The sequence below is a fragment of the Mobula hypostoma genome, chromosome 13 (assembly GCF_963921235.1).
Source record: "Mobula hypostoma chromosome 13, sMobHyp1.1, whole genome shotgun sequence".
In the NCBI taxonomy this organism is placed as follows: Eukaryota; Metazoa; Chordata; class Chondrichthyes; order Myliobatiformes; family Myliobatidae; genus Mobula; species Mobula hypostoma.
This window is the reverse complement of record NC_086109.1, coordinates 24,350,902-24,369,602: the sequence shown is the minus strand read 5'-3', so window position 1 is coordinate 24,369,602 and position 18,701 is coordinate 24,350,902. Positions and strand designations below refer to the sequence as shown.

General features: G+C 41.9%; 1 protein-coding gene across 2 annotated transcripts in view; it reads left to right on the top strand.

Moving 5' to 3' along the window:
• The first annotated feature begins 6,232 nt into the window (after positions 1-6,232).
• The window catches only part of foxp4 (forkhead box P4), a 398,372-nt gene continuing 385,903 nt past the window's right edge, over positions 6,233-18,701 (top strand). The window contains exon 1 of one of the 2 annotated variants that reach the window (XM_063065460.1): positions 6,233-6,952. The gene's annotated coding sequence lies outside the window, so the exon portion shown is untranslated. Of the gene's footprint in view, positions 6,953-17,641; positions 17,810-18,701 lie in introns of those variants that run through there. The other variant, XM_063065461.1, reaches the window with a different exon arrangement.

The following is an 18,701-nucleotide window of genomic DNA, read 5'->3' as shown; positions in this document are numbered from 1 at the left end:
TTGGAATGAAAAGGATGATAGGAAATATAGTGGTTGTTGCAAAATGGAAGGGTCAAGGTTTGATATTGTTGAGTACCAAGTTAATAACTGCAGAAGTGCAAGGATAAATATATAAACCAGCTCATGTTATGGTAAGAATGTGCCCTTGCAATGTTTATTTATTCACTTAAAGCTTATAGGAGTTGTTGTCAAGGTTTGTGTTGACAGTCCAGCCTTACACATCCTTAATATTTTTCCAGACCTGAATGTAGTTTCTCTTTAGGAGAACCTTCAAGTAGTGATCTTCGCTTATTACTGCTACTCTTGTCTTTTGCCAGCACAATTCCAGAATTATTACCAGTACATAGTAAACATTTGATCTGATACCATGAGATTTCAAGGGGTCCAGAGGCAATGACTTAACCCAGGGTGTGTACTGTTGCTGGCATAGGACATGCCCAGGGATGGTGATTGAGGAATCTTTGGCCTTCACTATGAGGCATTCGGTTGACAACTCTCCCAATTTTAGCATGTGTCAAATGTGGGTGAGGAGGAAATGATATGATTACTGGGCTGTGTCTGGTTGTGAACTGGTCTTGTCTGCTGAGCTGGCCTATGCTGAATGGCCCATCTGGTTTATTCTTGTTATATATTTTTGTAGAGAATTGAAACATCTGAGTGACTTAGCAAGCCATTTCAAAAGGTATTTAGCATTCAACCTAAATTGACAGGATTACATTGGAATGAAGCCAGGAAAGACACCATATTTTCTTTCCCAATGTATTTAGTAAACCAGATGAATTTTCCTGACCATCTTGAAACCCCTACATAAATAAAAAAACCTCAACCAACCTCCCTCTGTTGTACCTCCCTGTCTTCTGACAATAACGGTGTACAATAAGATCCTGGAAAATGTAGACTACATCCCATATGCTTCCAATGTCTCAGTAAAAACCAAAACAGAAAATTGAGACTTCAAGCAAAATACACAGTTCAGATTCTTCTGGACAACAGTGGCCCCTGCCCCTCTATAGGCTACTGAGACATGGACTACCTACTAAATTCAACTCAGTGCAATGAAATAGTGTCACCAAAGCTGTCTCTGAAAATCCTCCAAATCCACTGGTAAGAGTAATAAACTAACATCACTGTGGTCTCCCCAGCCAACACCCCCAAAACTCAGCCAACTCTAATGGGCAGATCATGTTGTTCAAAGGCCCAACATCTGATTCAAGAAGCATTATTCTGAGTCTTCTCACTGCATCAGGTTATCAGGTGAATAGAGTGAACAATTCAATGATGTTTTCAGAGACTTCTTGAAAAAAATGTAAGATCCACTCCGACTCATAGGATTCACTCACCAATGATTTTATTGAATTGTTGAGTAGGCAGGCCTGATGGGTCAGATGACCTTTGCCTGCTCCTGGTGTATTTTTTCTGTTCTTATTCATATGATTGCTTAGAATGGAGAAGGTTCATTGAAAACCTTGAGTTCATTCATTAGGACACAGAGAAGCCCAGAGTAAAAGATGGAAGGAATGCACCACCTCTCAAGCTACCCACCTGCCATTTCATGCACCCTTGGTCTACCTGTGGCCAAATCTGATGTCCCACGTTACCCGAATCGCCCAACCTAGAATGACAGAACAGAAAGCGAAACAAAATAGCCTTCAACCTTACGTGACCTCATGAAGTGAAAAGAAGATTATAATTTTTGCACTATATTTTTGTTCCAGATTTATTTAGTTAACCAAACTTAATTTTAGTTGTTTAATGCAGCAAGCAGTTTCTTTCCCCAAGTAATCTATGTTCTATGAAAGTCGAGACTGGCAACATGCCTTGTTTATTTTTAAACAATAACATGCAATCAGGAAAATACAAGTTCGTGGTCCTGTGGTATATCTCACATGGTAAACTGTATGACACACATGGCAAAGAATTCTCAAGTGTTCAAATCCCACTATATTACCTAGCCATAGTTTTTAGAAATACATATATGTATTGGACTGATAATAATAGGTCTAACTTAGGATGTTGTACATAATAAGAACAAGGGGCTGCATAATTGTTGTTATGGGTCAGATTGCTTCCCATTCTGATCAAGAGTGCTTACTATATTGCACATTGTTTAGCAAATAGAGTAATGCATTTCTGATATGCTGTATGCATGCACACAAGAAGCATATGCAGACTGCATGCCTGACAACATAAATCATTATGCAACTGGCACCAGCCCTTGTAGGTAGGCTGTACCAATCCAGCTAACTCCAGGTCCACTACAGAGTACAATAGAAACCTAACCCTCATCAAATTATGTAAAAGATTTCTCAGCAATGTCACAATGGGACTACCCAGTGGCCAAACATTTTAATTCCCATTCCAATGTGTTGATCTATGTGCCAAGATGAGGCCACCCTCAGGGCGGAGGAGCAACACCTTATATTCCATCTGGTTACCCACCAACCAGAAGGTATGAATATCAACTTCTCCTCTCTGTGAACAAAATTCCCTCCCCACCTCCTCTACTTCCAACTCTGATCTTTTACTTCTTCTCACCTGCCTATTACTTCCCCTGAGTCTCCCCCTCCTTCCATTTCTCCTGTGGTCCTCTCTCCTCTCCTATCAGGTTATTTCTTCTTCAGCCCTTAAACTTTCCCACCCATGTGGCTTCACCTATCACCCTCCAGCTAGCCTCTTTCACTCCCCCCCCCAGTCTTTTTATTCAAGCATCTCCACCATTGCTTTTAAGTCCTGAAGAAGAGTCTTGTGCTGAAACGTCGACTGTTTACTCTTTTCCATAGATGCTACCTGACCTGCTGAGTTCCTCCTGCATTTTGTGTATGTTATTCAACAGCATACAGTTTTGAATGTAAGCTCTGGGTTTTAAAAAAAAGTCCATTGAATTTTCCACATTTGGACCTTCTAGGATCAAGGACCAACTTCATCTGCCATATACGTTTACATGTATTAGGAATTGGCTGTGCTGGTCAGGATTCAACACGCAACATAAAAGCAACAGCATTCAACAATTGTGAAGAATAAAGATTTAGTAAAGTTTATTGGCATGTGCCAGAATCCCAATGCAAGATGAGTGTTATGTTTAACCTCATTAACTGCAAAGATGTCCTGTTCACTATTCTCCAGCCAAGGACAAGAAGATGAATACACTTCTTCTTGAAGAGAATTCTTCCATAATCCCCCAGATTTTTGCAGCATGACTAGGAGATGCAAGTCAGCATGCTAAGAAATTTTTATATATTCTATAAAAATATTCAGTCATTACCTTATCATATATGAGTACTTTTATTGTTGGTTTTCCATGTGACTACCCTGTCCCACTATCCCTCTCTCAGCTGTGCTATAACCCTTCAACTTTCAGGCTCCTGAACTAGTGTAGAAACTTCACTTACCTCAGCTCTGAACTGATTCTTCAACCAATGGGCTCACATTCTCATTATTATTTATTTACTTTTTTATTGGCACAGTTTGTCTTTTTTTTACACATTTTTCTTTTGCCTATTATGCTGCTAGCATTTAGGACAGCAATAAAGGTCCTCCATCTCTGGCGGTGTTAACAGTTTCCTTCACTGTGTCAGTGGCTTCTTCTTTGTTTACTGTCAGTCGTGCAAGTCCCGGGCAATATACCCACTGTACACAGATGTAGGATTCTTTATTACTGGTTCCATAACAGTTTTGTTTGACCAGTCAAGGTTCTTAGCCCTGAGCTGAACTCCCAAACCTGGAGAACTGGTGGTGTACTCTTTATCTGGCCTCTACTCTTTGACCTGTTTGGCATGGATGACCCTACCAACAGGCAAAGCATAAAGCCCTGCCTCCAGCCAGCGCAGCTCTCTGGGTCATTGAGGCATGAAAGCCTCCAAACCATGACAAGGTTGTGGTCTTCTTGGAGGGGACTTTTTTTTTTGGCATATTTGTTGTTTGCAATTCTTTGTTTATGTGTGGTTTTTTTCTATTGTATTTTTGACTACTGTGAATGTCTGCAAAAAAATGAATCTCAGGGCAGTATATGGTGACATATATGTACTTTCATAATAAATTTATGGCGAACTTTGAACTTTGAACAATCCTTCATAATTTTAGATTCCTCCATCAAATTTGTAATAGGATTTAATTTTGAGAAAATGGATAAAATGATGTGAGAAAATTGATTATGTATAAGCCTATCAAAACATTAATAATCTTCACTCTACTGTTACTAAAGGTCTCTGTGGGAATGTTTGCAGTAATCAGTGGATCACTACTGGTTTACTTGTGCTGGGTGGTTGTGTGCTACCTCGCCTATAACAGAGTATAATATAAAGCAAAGAAAACAGTTGTGTGCGGAGAACACGTAAGATGCTAGAGGAATTCAACGGGTCAGATAGCACCTGTAGAGGGAAATGAACAGTTGCTGTTTTGGTATTTCATGCAATGTGTCTGAATGGTTGAATACCTTGGAATATTCAAACCTGTGAGACGTACTGAGATTTGGAGCATTGGTGAGCTTGGTTTGGTAGAGCATGTCAAGTCAAGTCAAGATTATATTATTATCTTGCAGACGAGTACAGCGATGCACAGGTACAGCTTCCGGAGGGGAAGGCCCCAAATCCTCGGCTTTGCCTATTGCCTGTTGCCGGGGCTGGGGTTGAAGCGCTCGGCAGAGATGGTGCTCGGTGCTCAGTGCTCGGAGAGCTGGTCAGAGGCTTGGAGTTTTTGGACGGACTCGGAGTCGGACTGTGGTCGGGTGCTTCCAGGATGCTGCATCGGCAAGTTTGCGGCACTGGAGGTTCACCGTCTGTGTGAGATGATGGGACATTTGAGAGACTTTAAGACTTTTTACCATGCACATGGTCTGTTCTTTATCAAGTTACGGTATTGCTTTGCACTGTTGTAACTATATGTTATAATTATGAGGTTTTTGTCAGTTTTACAGTCGGTTTCTCTTGTGTTTCTGTGATATCATTCTGGAGAAACGTTGTATCATTTCTTAATGCATGCATTACTAAATGACAATAAAAGGGGACTGCGTGTGCTCATAATCTAATCTAATCTAACAATGAAAATGTTATAGAAATTTTAGGGTGAGCTATACCTGATGGGAGCTAAATAGGAGTACATTTCATTGAGCAGAATTTGAGGTTTGGTAGTGTGGTTTTGAGAGATGAACCTACTGCCTTTGACCATGGGGATTTTTTTGTAACTCTACACCTATCTCACTGAGCTGGAGGAGAATGGTTACTGCAGTGAAGATTAAGATGGATGGACTACCTCTGTCCAGTTGCTTAGCTGATCAGTCATGATGTTGATGAATCATTTCAGTATCATCAGAAAAAATTGCAAAGAGTTTTGGGGAAATTGGAAAGGAACAGCACGTTCAAAGATGTTGAAAGGGAAAGAGAGATTGGGAAATGGGTTTTGGAAAGAGTGACAGTTTGCAAAAGAAATCCAGGTGTGGGGTTCCTTTTTGTGGTGATTGTGGAAAATGTTGGATTAGGAGGACACTTCCTGAAGAGGGTGAACAATTGAAACTAACAGTTTACAGTGGGTTTGAACTGGAAGCTGGCTGGACAGCAGTTGTGTGGTTGTCAATGGAGAAAGTGATGGGTGTCATGATTGAGAAAATGCTCAGAGAAGACAGGAGAAGAGAAGGAGAGGAAACAAGAGAAAATTGGAGCTTGTAAATTGGGGAAAGAAAAGGAAGGTCATCTGAGTTGTAATACCAACATAGACTAGTTGGGTGAAACGCCCTGATAAATACTCTGTTGTAAATACTACGCAAGTATTATTCCCTTTTCTGAGTCCTTTCAGAATTGTAGGAGGATAAAAGTAGCCCCTTATAAAAGTAGCACACATTGAGTGGGCATGAAGAATGGGTGACTAATTCAAGAGCGGGGGTACTTGCACCGATGAAAGTTGTATCCAAATGGGAGTAAAAGCATTCAAAAGTGCAGGGTATATATATAAAATGTAAAAATGGTCTCCGTGCTCTATCATATGTTCTGCAAGATCTTTTTTTAAAAAGGTCCCTTTAAAGATATTTAATATTATTTTTAGAGCTTCTTATTCCACTTTCACACAATAAGAACTAGTTAGTGGGTTGGTTGCAATGTCACCTTACTAGCGAGATCGTTAGATATGCGCGTCCCAGTCAAAAGCACCGTGCGAGCGGAGCGACGGCAGGCACAGCGCAGGGTGAAGGGGGAAAATGAGCAGCACCTGCTTTAGGTAGATTACGGTGCTGGCGAATCCTCTCCTCACCCTCACGTTGCCCGTGTGTAAAACTCAGACCCTGAGATTAAAGACTGCTTCTTTTGGTGAGTGTGTGTGAGAGTCTGTGTGTGTGTGTGTGTGTGTGTGTGTGTGTGTGTGTGTGTGTGTGTGTGTGTGTGTGTGTGTGTGTGTGTGTGTGTGTGTGTGTGTGCGCGCGCGCGCGCGCGCGTGTGTGTGCGTGTGTGTGTGTGTGTGTGTGTGTGTGTGTGTGTCTGTGTCTGTCTGTGTGGATGCAATGGGAAGCAGCTCATAATCGTGGAGCTTTTCGCTTGAGTAATTAAAGGAGCGTGGTGAAGAGGAGGGACTGTGGAGCAAGAGACCGTCTCCCAAGCAAAGAGAGAGAGAGAGAGAGAGAGAGGGAGAGAGAGTGAGAGAGAGAGAGAGAGAGAGAGAGAGAGAGAGAGAGAGAGAGAGAGAGAGAGAGAGAGCAGATCTCTTTAAAAAAAAACAATGCAATCCAATCGTCCCAGGAGCATGCTGCAAATAGTGGAAAGAAAATATATAATATAGGAAGAAAATTGCATCACACATAACCCAGCACAAACAGAAAGAGAGACACCGCCACACACTCTACTGGAGGCTACTTTTAAAAGAGGGAATCTTTGGATTCCTCAACATTTTCCCATTGATTTCTGAAGTCCTCATGATTCTGTGGCATTGAAAAGGAGAGACAGAGAGAACTCAGCCCGCAGGTTTCACGCAGGTTAGTGACTCGCAGTTCCAACCTACAGCCATTTGTGACTCGTTTCATTTCTGGGCAGGGTGGGGGGTTGATATTGAAGTTGTCGCAGCTTAAAAGTTTTGAAGATTTCATTTTGTTTATAGAGAAGGAATATTCCTTACTTTTTTAATATATGAAAAAACGTGTTATTATTTGCTGAGATAATGTCTGGCATTGTTTTTTCATTCTTGCGAAAAGTTTTCGGGTGATGTCGGAGCTCGGTTCGGAGACTGGAGAACTTCCATTTAGCAGATCAATTTGAACTTTCAAAGGCTTTAGGTTTAACATGTGAAAGGGGTGTGGGGGAGGCGGCTGTATTTGAAAGTCTGATTGTGTATAAGAGATATTTGCAAGGAAGGGATTAAACATGATTCAGGTCCAGTTTTGACTCTACGAATTTGGTAGTTCCTTTTTGGTGGACTGTTTAGAACGTGGTTTAAGATTGGAGGCTTGCTACATATGCGGGTCTTCCTTTCCATTAAACTTGTGAACATTTCCTTGCCTATAATCCGGCGATTTGATGTGGCTGGGATGGGAGCTGCCGGGTATGGATCTGACCTGATTAACTATGTTGGGGCTCGCTCTGTGAGACAATGCTTCCGTCAGGGAGAAAACGGCGCCGGAATCGGGGCAGTTTAAATTCGTAAAGATTAGCCTGAAAATTCAGTCACGGTCAAAGCAGGGTGGGTGGGTAGGAACCGGGATTCACCAACGCGGCCGAGGATCTGTTGGGTGTTTGTTGGGGTTTCGATCTGAAAAGAATTGTCCTCGATAGTCGAACTGAAAGTGAGGTGATATGAACCAGGTCTTAAAGTGTAGTAAAAGATCGAAATAGTTGGGCTGCGGCGGAGTGTGTCCAGTGCCGAGCGGCGGCAGGTCGTCTGGAGTTTCTTTTCTCGAGTTTGTATCTTTTTGTTAAACCCCTCTCCCCAGCTTTGTGGACTGGGAGAGGCGATTGAATCGTATCAGCTGCTGTGTACTCTGTGGCCGCGTTAAGATCCGCAACTTCCCAGAGAAGGAGGACCTCTCCCGATGTTTTCCTTCCGTCCACCCTGCCTCCTAACTCATACTTGCCCATGTTTTGCCCTCCACACGCCAGAGGTCTTTAATTGAGCCCGGTGTTGGGGGTGGGGGCGAGGATAAGGGAGATCCTGACTGGTTCGAACTTCGCTCAATGTATTCTAACAACCCGTCACTTTCTAGCGTAAAATCTATAGATCAGGGATTTCCTGAAGTGTCTTTTTTTTTGAAGATAGGTTTATATTCGTTCCTTCGCCACATATTTTGTTCTCCCTTCGTTGCCCCTGGTGAAACTTGCAGTTTCGCATTTCCCTGATCGCCGCTGTCAGTTACGGGTCAGTTTCAGTAGCCTTCTCCAGTACTCGCTTTCTGTCTGATTGCCGAGACCTCCAACTGCATGACTGCAAGAGCCCCTTAAATCGTCCTTAAACGATTGGTGGTGATAACTGTAGAACGTTAAATGCCGGTTTATTTCTCTTTAAGATATCCTAATAGATTACCGTATTGGATTATTAAAGAGCAACACGCGAAACTACCGAATGTTTAGTACAAAGCCCGCCGTGAAGCCGCCACAACTTTGTGCTGTTAGTTTCCGAACTTTCAAGGCCGAATTGTTTCAGCTTTTTTTCTTATTTTATTTAAATCGCTTGGTCTCGATTTAATCGATAGCGCTCGAGTCGAGTTTAACCTCTCAGACACCTCGTAATTAATCCATGAAATCAGACAATTGCGCGGGTGATTTTTTTTAACATGGGAACTCGATGTTAAAAGAATCGTGCGCGTGAAATAATTATTTGCCGTGTCTTAGTGCCGAGCTCAAACGGTGATGGCTCGATTGTAGTAAGCGCAAAATGCAATTAATTTTCCGGCGCGTGGTTTGGTTATAGAACTCAATGCATTTGGTAAACGTGTGAGGGGGAAAATGGCAAGACCTTGAGAAGAGAAAGAGATTACGAGCTCTCACCAACTTCCAGACTCGCTCACATTATCACAGGACATTTACACCTGGTAATGATTGTTGCAGCTCCGCAAGACTCGGGGATTTCCCCCCATGTGCGCGGAGTTTAAACTCAGTCACACGTTGTGATATCTGTCGAACAGATGTATATTCGTTTCGAACCTCTTTTTTTGCACTCTCTATCCCCTGAATCTCCAGAAACAATCGCCTTTCGCAAACCTTACACCCTGGGCATTCTATATGCTTTCAAGTAGTATACACCTATCAAGTACTGATACTGGACCAAATTATCCAAAATAAGCATTGCATTTGTAAATTCCAAGCAAGTATTCTCCCCCAGTCATTCCTAAGGACAGTTTTGTGGTAAACTTTAGAAAGAAAACGTTTGGCTCTGAGGTGATAATCAGTCGCTACCCAGGCAATCGGAAATTCATCGGTCAAACTGCTCATTTACCCTTATGAATCATAATGTTCTAAACAGAAATAAACAATAAACACACGTTATTTGAAATCTGCCCGAGGGCGCTGGGAGATATGAAAAGGGTTAAACTCCAAATGTCCCCGGACCCCTTGTGAATTCACCCGTGGTTGGCGTGAGGGATTTACAATGGTGGAAATCGCCGCTGACTTCAAACTGTTTACGTGTTCAAGCATTATCTTTCAGAATATTTCCATTATATACATCAACCCAAATGCTTCCGACATATTTTAAAGTTTCTTATTTTCAGAATGACCAGAGGCTGTATATTTTTAAGTCTAGAAATGGCAATGTGATTAATTGAGGACATGCAATTATTATTCAGATGTGCCTAGCACAGTATGCAGCACGGGCTGGCTATCATTAATAAAGAGATTAACACGAAGCGCTATCAATCCCGGAATTCTCAACAGTTGAACATACAGTTGTGCATGTTTGCTTGAATACTCCTTTGAGTGGAGTGTTTAAACAATGCCTCCCTCTAATGTTGATTTCTTTATTAAATCTCACATCCCAAGTGTAGGGTTCCCCTTTCGAAATGATTCCCATGACATCTCTGGGTTGAGTTCTATCCTAACATTGGCGGAAGGGCCCTCACTTGTTCACTGCACCACAGCAGATGTGGAGACGCTGCAAAGATTTCTTTCGCTCTAATGCCAAGACACAACCAAGGGACGTTAACCAAAATAAAACACTTGTTCTCAATTATACCAACTTGAAGTACGGCGTTCGCTTGGCTGAAAGTTAAGCAGATAATCTTGGAAGCACACAATCATATATGACAGAACAGATCCCATGCAACTGAACTAATATATCTCGCCTCGCATTGGAGTAGAAACAAACTGTAACAAAAAAGTAGTTGTGATTTATATGGACTATCGTATTATAAATTGAAAATTTTTGCTCCTGTATTTTTCAGTGTAGTTACTAACAAGCTGAAGTGTGTTTCGAAGTCCTGATCCAAAATGCCCCTCAATTTCTGCAGAAATTTGATACTTGAGATTAGGAGGCAAACTCGACAAAATATAATGCAACTCCGCCTGGTCTTATTATTTCTGTGTGGTGGCTTGCAATTGGTGGCGTAGCGACCGCTCGAGATTTTGATTTCACAAAACCAGGCACAACAAGGTGAGCTGAGGTGTTTGAAATCACGGCCGCCGTTAGAACTCGCCACAGAGCCTAAGTCTGTTGGACGGCTGATTTCTTAAATAAGTACTCGGCAGGTTATGGGAAATGCATTTTTCGTCAACAGTCGCTTTTTACCCCGCCACTGTCAACATTGCAAGTAAAAGCAGAACGAAGTCATTAAATACGTTAGTCATAACGGAAACTTCGGAACGTTAATTAGTCAATAGATTCGGCAGTCTTTGCCTTTCTTGAAAATCTTTTTTTCTTGTTAACAGAAAATCCTAATATTTCCCTGCTGAGGACGGGATAAGTGATGAACCTAGGGAGTGGAAACGTGGGGAGGCGAAAGTTGAAGGACGCAGGAAAATGTGGTGGCAAGGAAGAGGGTGGGGTGCAAAAATAGCGACCCACGCTCCAGTGAGAGAGTAAAAGAGATCAGAGAGAGAGACAGAGGGCAAGAGAGAGGGGGAGGGAGAGAGAGATGAATGAGAGAAACAAGGGAAGCAGGAATGAAGAAAAGCAGAAAGTGGAAGGGAAATGAAGAAAGATAGAATCTGGCCTACCTAAGAGGTACCTGAATACACCTGTGCTTAGATGGTAGACAGCATTGCTGAGTAAAGTATGGACTCATTTTACTTTGAGATGCAATCGCGCTATAAAAAAAACACTGCCTTTTTATTAGAAGGGAATCGCATTCCCATCAGAGGACGAAAAGTCCTTACCTTCTTAAAAATCTTTTAACTTATTTTCCATCTGGTTTTCAGTCAAAACTTTTAAATTTTTATTGTTGTTTATTGTACTTTTTACATTTTGTATAGATACATTTTGCAGTAATTTCCATGCGAGATTTCTTCAGCTTGTTTTTTTTTACCCCGCTTCTCTCCTCCACATCCTGCAAGAAATTGCAGATAGTCATCAACGCAGAACGTCGATCTGTAAGCATCTGAACATGACTTGTTCAGACCGGACTCCAGGTTCTGCGTTGGTGACTGGGTTAAGAGCTGATGCCCCGCCAACTTGACATTGCTGTAGAAATATTCAAGTCAGGTCTTCGAGCTAGAAAGAGCAGCATCTAAACTTTTCAATTATCTATCATTGACCTTCAGTGAGAACATTCAACAACCAGAGAATAATCTTCCTTGTTAGAATATTCAAAAGTATTTATTATATTTTTAAATGGTGTTCATTCCGCATTCGATGTAGCTAGAGATTTGCCTCTATAATTTTCTGTGCAAGATTGTCTCCGCATTCACTTTATATTAATGGTGAGGGCTATATTTTAAGGGTTTTTTGTAACGTAGGAAAATTGGTTGCAGTTTTCATTTTTAATATTTAACAAAATTATAAAAGAGATAAAAAAAACAAGGTGAATATTGCTCTTGAAATGATAAAATAATTGAAGGTTGACAGTGGACATGATTAATCTTCTCATTTTATGTTTCTTTTCAATAATTTAAGTGATTGAATATATTAGAAAGATCAAAGCTGGTCAAAATATATTGTCTTTTTTCATTTTATGCAACTACTGATGAAACAATTGAAAAATCAATTTGAAATCTTACTGCTAATATCTTGCATAGCTATAGGGACAGAGGAAATATTTGTACAGCCATGAATGTTTCAAGTCACACGACCAGTTAATAATGTGAGACAGGCGTTATTTTGGGAAAGAACCGAATAGTTATCAGTAAAAAAAAAGGTCGACAAAAGCAGCCAAGATATGCATTTTTAAGAAACAATATGTGCAAGCATTTAGTTGGTAATTATAAAATTTGCACATGATGTTCACACAGTGACTGCAAGCCAGCTGAGATATACTTTCCCAATTTCCCCAGGTCTTTCCTACCGTTGGTTCTGTTTCCTCCTCCAAACCAAAATTGCCCCTGACTTTCCCTTCAGCACACAACCTGCAGAATGTGGTTGTGTCTTTGGACGAGATGCTTCCACACACAAAAAAATAACATCACAATGTATTAGTGACACATCTTTGTTAGCTTTTCTTTTAAGGAAGTGAAATAATTTATTTCTGGATTTGTTTTTTTTATTACGTAACCTGATTCATAACGTACTTCAGATGTGTTGTATTTTACTATCGCGGAGTTTAAAGGTCATCAAGGGAAGTCAGAGGTTCTAAGGGAACATGGGACATAAGTATAAAGTTTGATTCGCCTCCTCCTAATGAACCATACTTCCCCTCCATGATCTGCTGCTTCCCCACCCCCTCCTCCCTTCAGCTGAAATCCACTTCCTCTCTTTAGCTGAAATCAGAAGGCATTTTCTTTTTGTTCGTCTTCACTTTATGGGCAAATATGTGTAAGTAGATCACCTGCCTTATAAACAAGACACCTAATTTTCATCCCATTGGGACTGACAGGATGAAAATTAAGCGGCTTTTACAACAGACACGCGATCCATCAGATCAGTGTCTGCACAGTGAAGGAGCCATTTTACTCATTGCTGGTTACTCCTGTCCAAGTGGCGACTCTTCACTGCACTTGGACAGTGAGAGCTGGCATGATATTGAGCCATAGAGAGCAATAAAACAGACAATATATTTTAATTTATTACAATCATGCACCAAGAGTTCTTCGTCTATCTGCCTTCCTTCTTACTGACAGGCCTGTGAATATTTGTAGGGTTTATATGACATGTCCTGTCTTTAGGTCAAAATATCCCCAAAATATTTTAGTTCTTTTCATAGCTTCCAGGACTGGCAAAGGTTCAGCTATAGCGAGGCAAGGGGCAGATATCCTTTCCTTTGAGATTCGGGGTGTTGAAGGATTCACTGTGTTGCTTTATGATGTCAACACTGGCCAGGAGTCCATAAACCTGATCCAAGGTTCTTCCTGACTATCGGATCGTGGGGGTGGAGAGGGGGGGGGGTGTAGTTATGGCATTGTTGCATAAACTGCCGCCCTCAACAGAACTAAAACTCCTGAAGGTCCACTTGGCAAGAGGGAGACTGTCATCTTGGAATGTTGTCAATCATGTTGCCTGAGCAGTGGACGAGAAACAAGTCCCCTGATTGCACTTTAATACTGTGTCGGAAAGAAAGAGAGTGAGTGAGAGAGAAAAATATGTCGAGAAAGTGGAAGCAAATATATAAAACTATTTGAGTTGGGTGGGTAGGATTTTTCAGTCTCACAAATATATACTAAATAGTATATATTCTGTTACAGGACAGGTTAGCTCACACACACACACACACACACACACACACACACACACACACACATGCAAACTAAGCCTTAACTCTTTGAAGTCTATCATAAATATAAAATCCTCAGCTACACTATTATTGGGTGAATGTGAACCGGTTCTCAATGTGCATTAACGTTATGTTGGTTGGTATAAACAATAGATATCCAGACTCCTCAATCAGTTCCAGACAAACTCCAAACCCGTGTGTATAGATCAGAGATTATTTAATAAAAACAGAAATTATGCGATTGTTCAATCATAGCAACGTAAATCCTTGCCTTTCTCTCCACACAGAACCTTTTGGATTTTGCTACTACACCCAGTTTTGCTATCCCTTTTCCCCACGGGTGTTCTGAGCAGCAACTGTTCTTTCCAAATCTAACGCTTCATAACTATTTCGTGGTAATGTCATTATTTTGACTGGCCAAAGTGCAAGAACAGTTGGTACTCGATTGCACTAGGTGAGAACTAGCTACTCGGACATTTCAGAGCTGTGTTTAAGTAACTTGAACGCCAGTTAGGAACTGGCGGTATATTTCTCTCCCTGATAGCGTGAACCATAACGTGAGCGGGCTACCTCTTCTTGTACTTCGCGCAGCTGGTCATACATCTGACACCTTCCCTATATCTCTGTACAACCTGGATCGCCGAGTCAATTTCTCTTACATGGTAGAAACACGGAGGCCATGAAGATGGATAAAGGGCATCTGAATTCATCTTAGAAACTGACACTGACTTCGTCACAACCCCGTTTTTCTCTTTCGAACCCATTTGACAGAGTTTCACGACACAGTGAGCCCCTCCCGTTGATTCTGCGTTATACTCGCTCACTCCAGTTGCGCTTGAAGTCGCTGGCCCCGGGGTCTTCTCATCCACACAGAGAGCGGGCAAAACCCCCGCTGGAGTTTTATTTCATAGTTGTCAATCAGAAGGAACTTCGGGGAAATAAAGCTGGGAATCATTCCCCGTGGGTTTCGGAGGGAAGATGGGTTGGTGAGGTGGAAGGGGGAGATGGATGAGCCAGGACGCCCTATTAATTCATGCTAACGAGGCACATTCGCGTCAGGGCAAGCTCGTGATCGGGATGAGGATCAGCTGGATGGCCTCAAGTCAGGGTTCATTGCCAACCAACCCACCGTCTTGCTAACTAAAACAAAAAAAAGCTGGAGAAAAGAATCAGTAAGTTCTGACCAGCTGAACATTTAATTCTTTTTCTGTTTTCCATAGATATTCCCGGGAACATGGGAAATTCTTCCAGCATTTTTCTGTTTTATTTCAGGGTTTCAGCATCTGTAGTTGTGTATATGTGTGTGTGTGTGTGTGTGTGTGTGTGTGTGTGTGCTTTAGTTGCAGTGGCTGTTTGGGGGGAGAGAGAGCAGAAAACAGGCGGGGCTTGAGCCGCAACTCAAGTCAGGAGAGGAAAAGGGAAGCTGGCAGCACCAAACCGTTGACGAGGTTTGACAAATGAGATAGTGGAGAGTCGAGGGTGGGGGCGGTCAGGATTTGGCTGCTTGACCGTTAAGCAGGGCGAATTCCTCCTGAACGGCGTTTTGCTGCAGTTAAAAAAAGGGGAAACAGTCAAAATAATGGCAACTGAACTGCAGCCGAATCCTTTAACGGGTTATAGGAGTGACATCAAATAATATTCAGGGAACAATTATGACAGACTCTTTCCCTAAAACCTTTTCCTGAATTGCAAGTACTTGAAGGAAGAGGGGAACTGACATTTAAAAGTATGCACGTTGATTCGATTTTAAAACAAGCCATCCAAAGGAACTGGAAACAGAATCTCTTGCCGTCGCAGTACTTGTCAGCTTCTGCAAAGTATTGGAGTGCAAGGGGTTGTTAACCTGTCTGCTCTTCTCTCAGACACCGGCCGATCTGCTCCGAGTTCCCCCGGCACACTCGCGGCTCCAGCCTTTTCCGAGTTTGGCCTTTCTGTGACTCCCTCTGTTTGTCCCAGACGCTCTCTCACTCTCCAAAACTCCTGCAAACGCGTCGTGTTGAATTATTGTTGGGGTGAGGGAAAGGGGAGAGATGAGTCGGATGGCGGGGGAAACTTGTACTATTCGACCGCACAAGGGGGTTGGGGGGGGGGTATTGGGATCTCCTTTATACTGATCGCCTGCACCGTTCTGAGCCTAATAGAAACTCAGGCTCTAAACTATCTATTGAAATCGGAGGTAATTTGCAGTCTTGCACTTGCAACTAGTATACTAACACTGTAATTACTTGCTCAGAAACACGGGTTGTGTTTTTTTTAAATTCCTTTATTGCTGGGCTGATACGGCTTGTTCTCATTTGGCATGTCTTTTGAATAGTTTTTTTATATAAAAAAACGCTAATTGCATTCAGACGGAGCGCGGCTCCCAGTCGAGGGCTGACAGGTCCTTTGAACAATGCTTGTATGCAATGCAAGAAACTCTTTATTGTGTTGATTTGACGAAGGGATTATAGTCCCCTGACATTATTAAAGGGAGGGGGACACGAAACACTGTAATTACATTTGCTTAAAGTATCACCATCCTAACTGGATATTTTATAAAGTGCCTTAAAAAAATTAAACCATTCAAATCACAGATTGTCAGGAAATGTTAGATCGCTTTCACCTTGCGTTTTATTTTCTAAGACTGTTTGCAAGATCAAGTTAGCAAGGGAAACTTTGACAAATAATATGTTTCATTCAAAAAGAATTGTAACGACTTATTTTTGGTGTCATTTTATTTAAAACGTCGCGTTTTGGTTGCATTCTATTACTGAATTAGCATCTTATTAATGAATTAGCATCTAATTACCTTGTTACCCTGCCTTTCTGCTGTTCCGTCCCAAAACCAGGTTAGCGAAAAACAGCGACCTGGGATGATTTGTATTTTGCAAATGACGGGCTTGAGATTTGTCACGAGATGGATTTTTGACCCGATCCGTCGTCCCCTTCCCACCGCCGCCTCACCTCTTCTGTTCGTCTGAAATCGTATTAACAACAACTTGGTTTTAACATCGCAAACCCAAAATGTTCCAAAGGTTTCACAAAGTCTTGGGGAAGGTGTCCAAAAGTTTGGTCGGAGCTGAGTTTTAAAGGAGAAAAGACAGATACAGAAGCAGAGTGGCTTAGGGAAGGAATCTTGAGGTTTGGGGCCCTTGCAGCTGAAGGCAGTATTGTCAGTGGCGGAGTGATTGAATTCAGAGGTGCTCGAGAGGAAGGAATTTCTGGGGCACAGATATTTTAGGATTATTTGACTAGAGGATATTGCAGAGATAGTGAGGGCTGAAACTAGAAAGGGATTTCGAAACAAGGAATGATGATTTTAAAAAATCCAGGCATTGCTTAGCTGGGAGCTGGTGTAGAAGAGCACGCGCGGGGGTAAGCAGTACTTTGTTGTGGTTGGCGCAAGGGCTTTAATGAACGGAATACTGTGGAGAAAGGTCTGTGCTGAATCTTTGATCGGGAAGCGAGAGCAATGCCTACTCTTCGGGATAGCTTTAGCCTAGTGGTTAGCATCCCACAAACCTTTAAGCCAGAAACTACTCTTACGAGATTTGACCGCAAAATTGACACAGTGCTGTTCTATGGGGATGCGGCATTGTCGGAAGTGCCATCTGAGATAGGAAACTAAGGCGACTTTGTTCTTTCAAATGAATGAAAAAATATCTCGAGGCAACGTTTCAGAAATAAAACCGAACATATGGATCTCTCCCTGATGACCTATCCGGTGTACATCAATAAACTTCACACACATGATATGCTAGTTTCTGGATTCGGGGTTCAGTGTTCTTACTATGCGCATCCTGCCTGATAAGAGTGAGTTCATTTTAGAAATAACTTGCCGGGTAGAATGCCCTGAGGTTGTAAAGGGTGCCACGTGAATATGAAATGTTATTTCTAAGCAAGCGGGGAGGGGGTTGACGGTAGCCGGTGTCTCTGCCGCTACCCAGCATTCCCGGGTCTGGTCAGGGCAGGATCAGACTCGACGCAAAGTTCATTCTAGGAAATGTACCGATTATAGGGTCCCTCATGAAGAATGGCGGCAGCCGAAGAGACACAGTGAGTGGCAAAGTATGCGTTGGAGAGCACTGCCCTAAGTGGTGGGAGGAGGGTGGGCAGGAAGGAGTGGTGATTGAAAAGCTTTTTGTTTCTGAGATTGTCAGATGGTGATGAAATGAAACAGCAATTTATGATGTCTGAAATGTTTGTACTTTATTTTGCCTCTATTGCGTCATCACACATCAGGCCAAGAGTTTTGAAATCAACATTTATTGGCTTGCAGATCAAAAATCTATACAAGCAGACAGCACACACAAAAAAAGTAGATTTGGATCATCACGTCTGCATTGTCTCTTTGCTAAAGAAATCTAAAGCTAATCCGGCTGGCCTGATCCTTCACTGAAGTCTAATATTCATTTATTTTTCCTTAAAATGTACAATGGATTCTCTGTCTCAATACACTCGGGATCAAAGCATACCATGCTTCAATAACGCTCTGAATAACAATTATTTCTCAAACTTCTCTGCCCACTGTCTTACTGACCATGTTAAATTGATGACCTTTGTCACTAAGTAACTTACCTTTTGGATTATTTATTCTTTAACTAATTTAAAAAAACTCTACTAAATCTCCTCTCATCGGTTCTCCCTGCAATGGGAATATTTCTAGTCTCCGTTTATAATTCTATTTTCCAGTCTGTTCCTTCATGTGAGTGATTCTGCTTGATACCTTCTCCTTCGTACAAATAAGTGGAAGCAAATAAAAGAGTAAGGGTCTGATTGATCGAGTTGGATGAAAAGGTCCAAATGAGGCTACCAGGAGCATAAATACTGGCATTGATAACCCGGGCTGAGTACATCACTGTTTACCTGATGTAAAACCACACAGTCTGTCACCAAAGCATCATCCGTATTTATTGTTTCCCATTTTTTGCTGCCATTTATCTTACAATTACAAACCTTA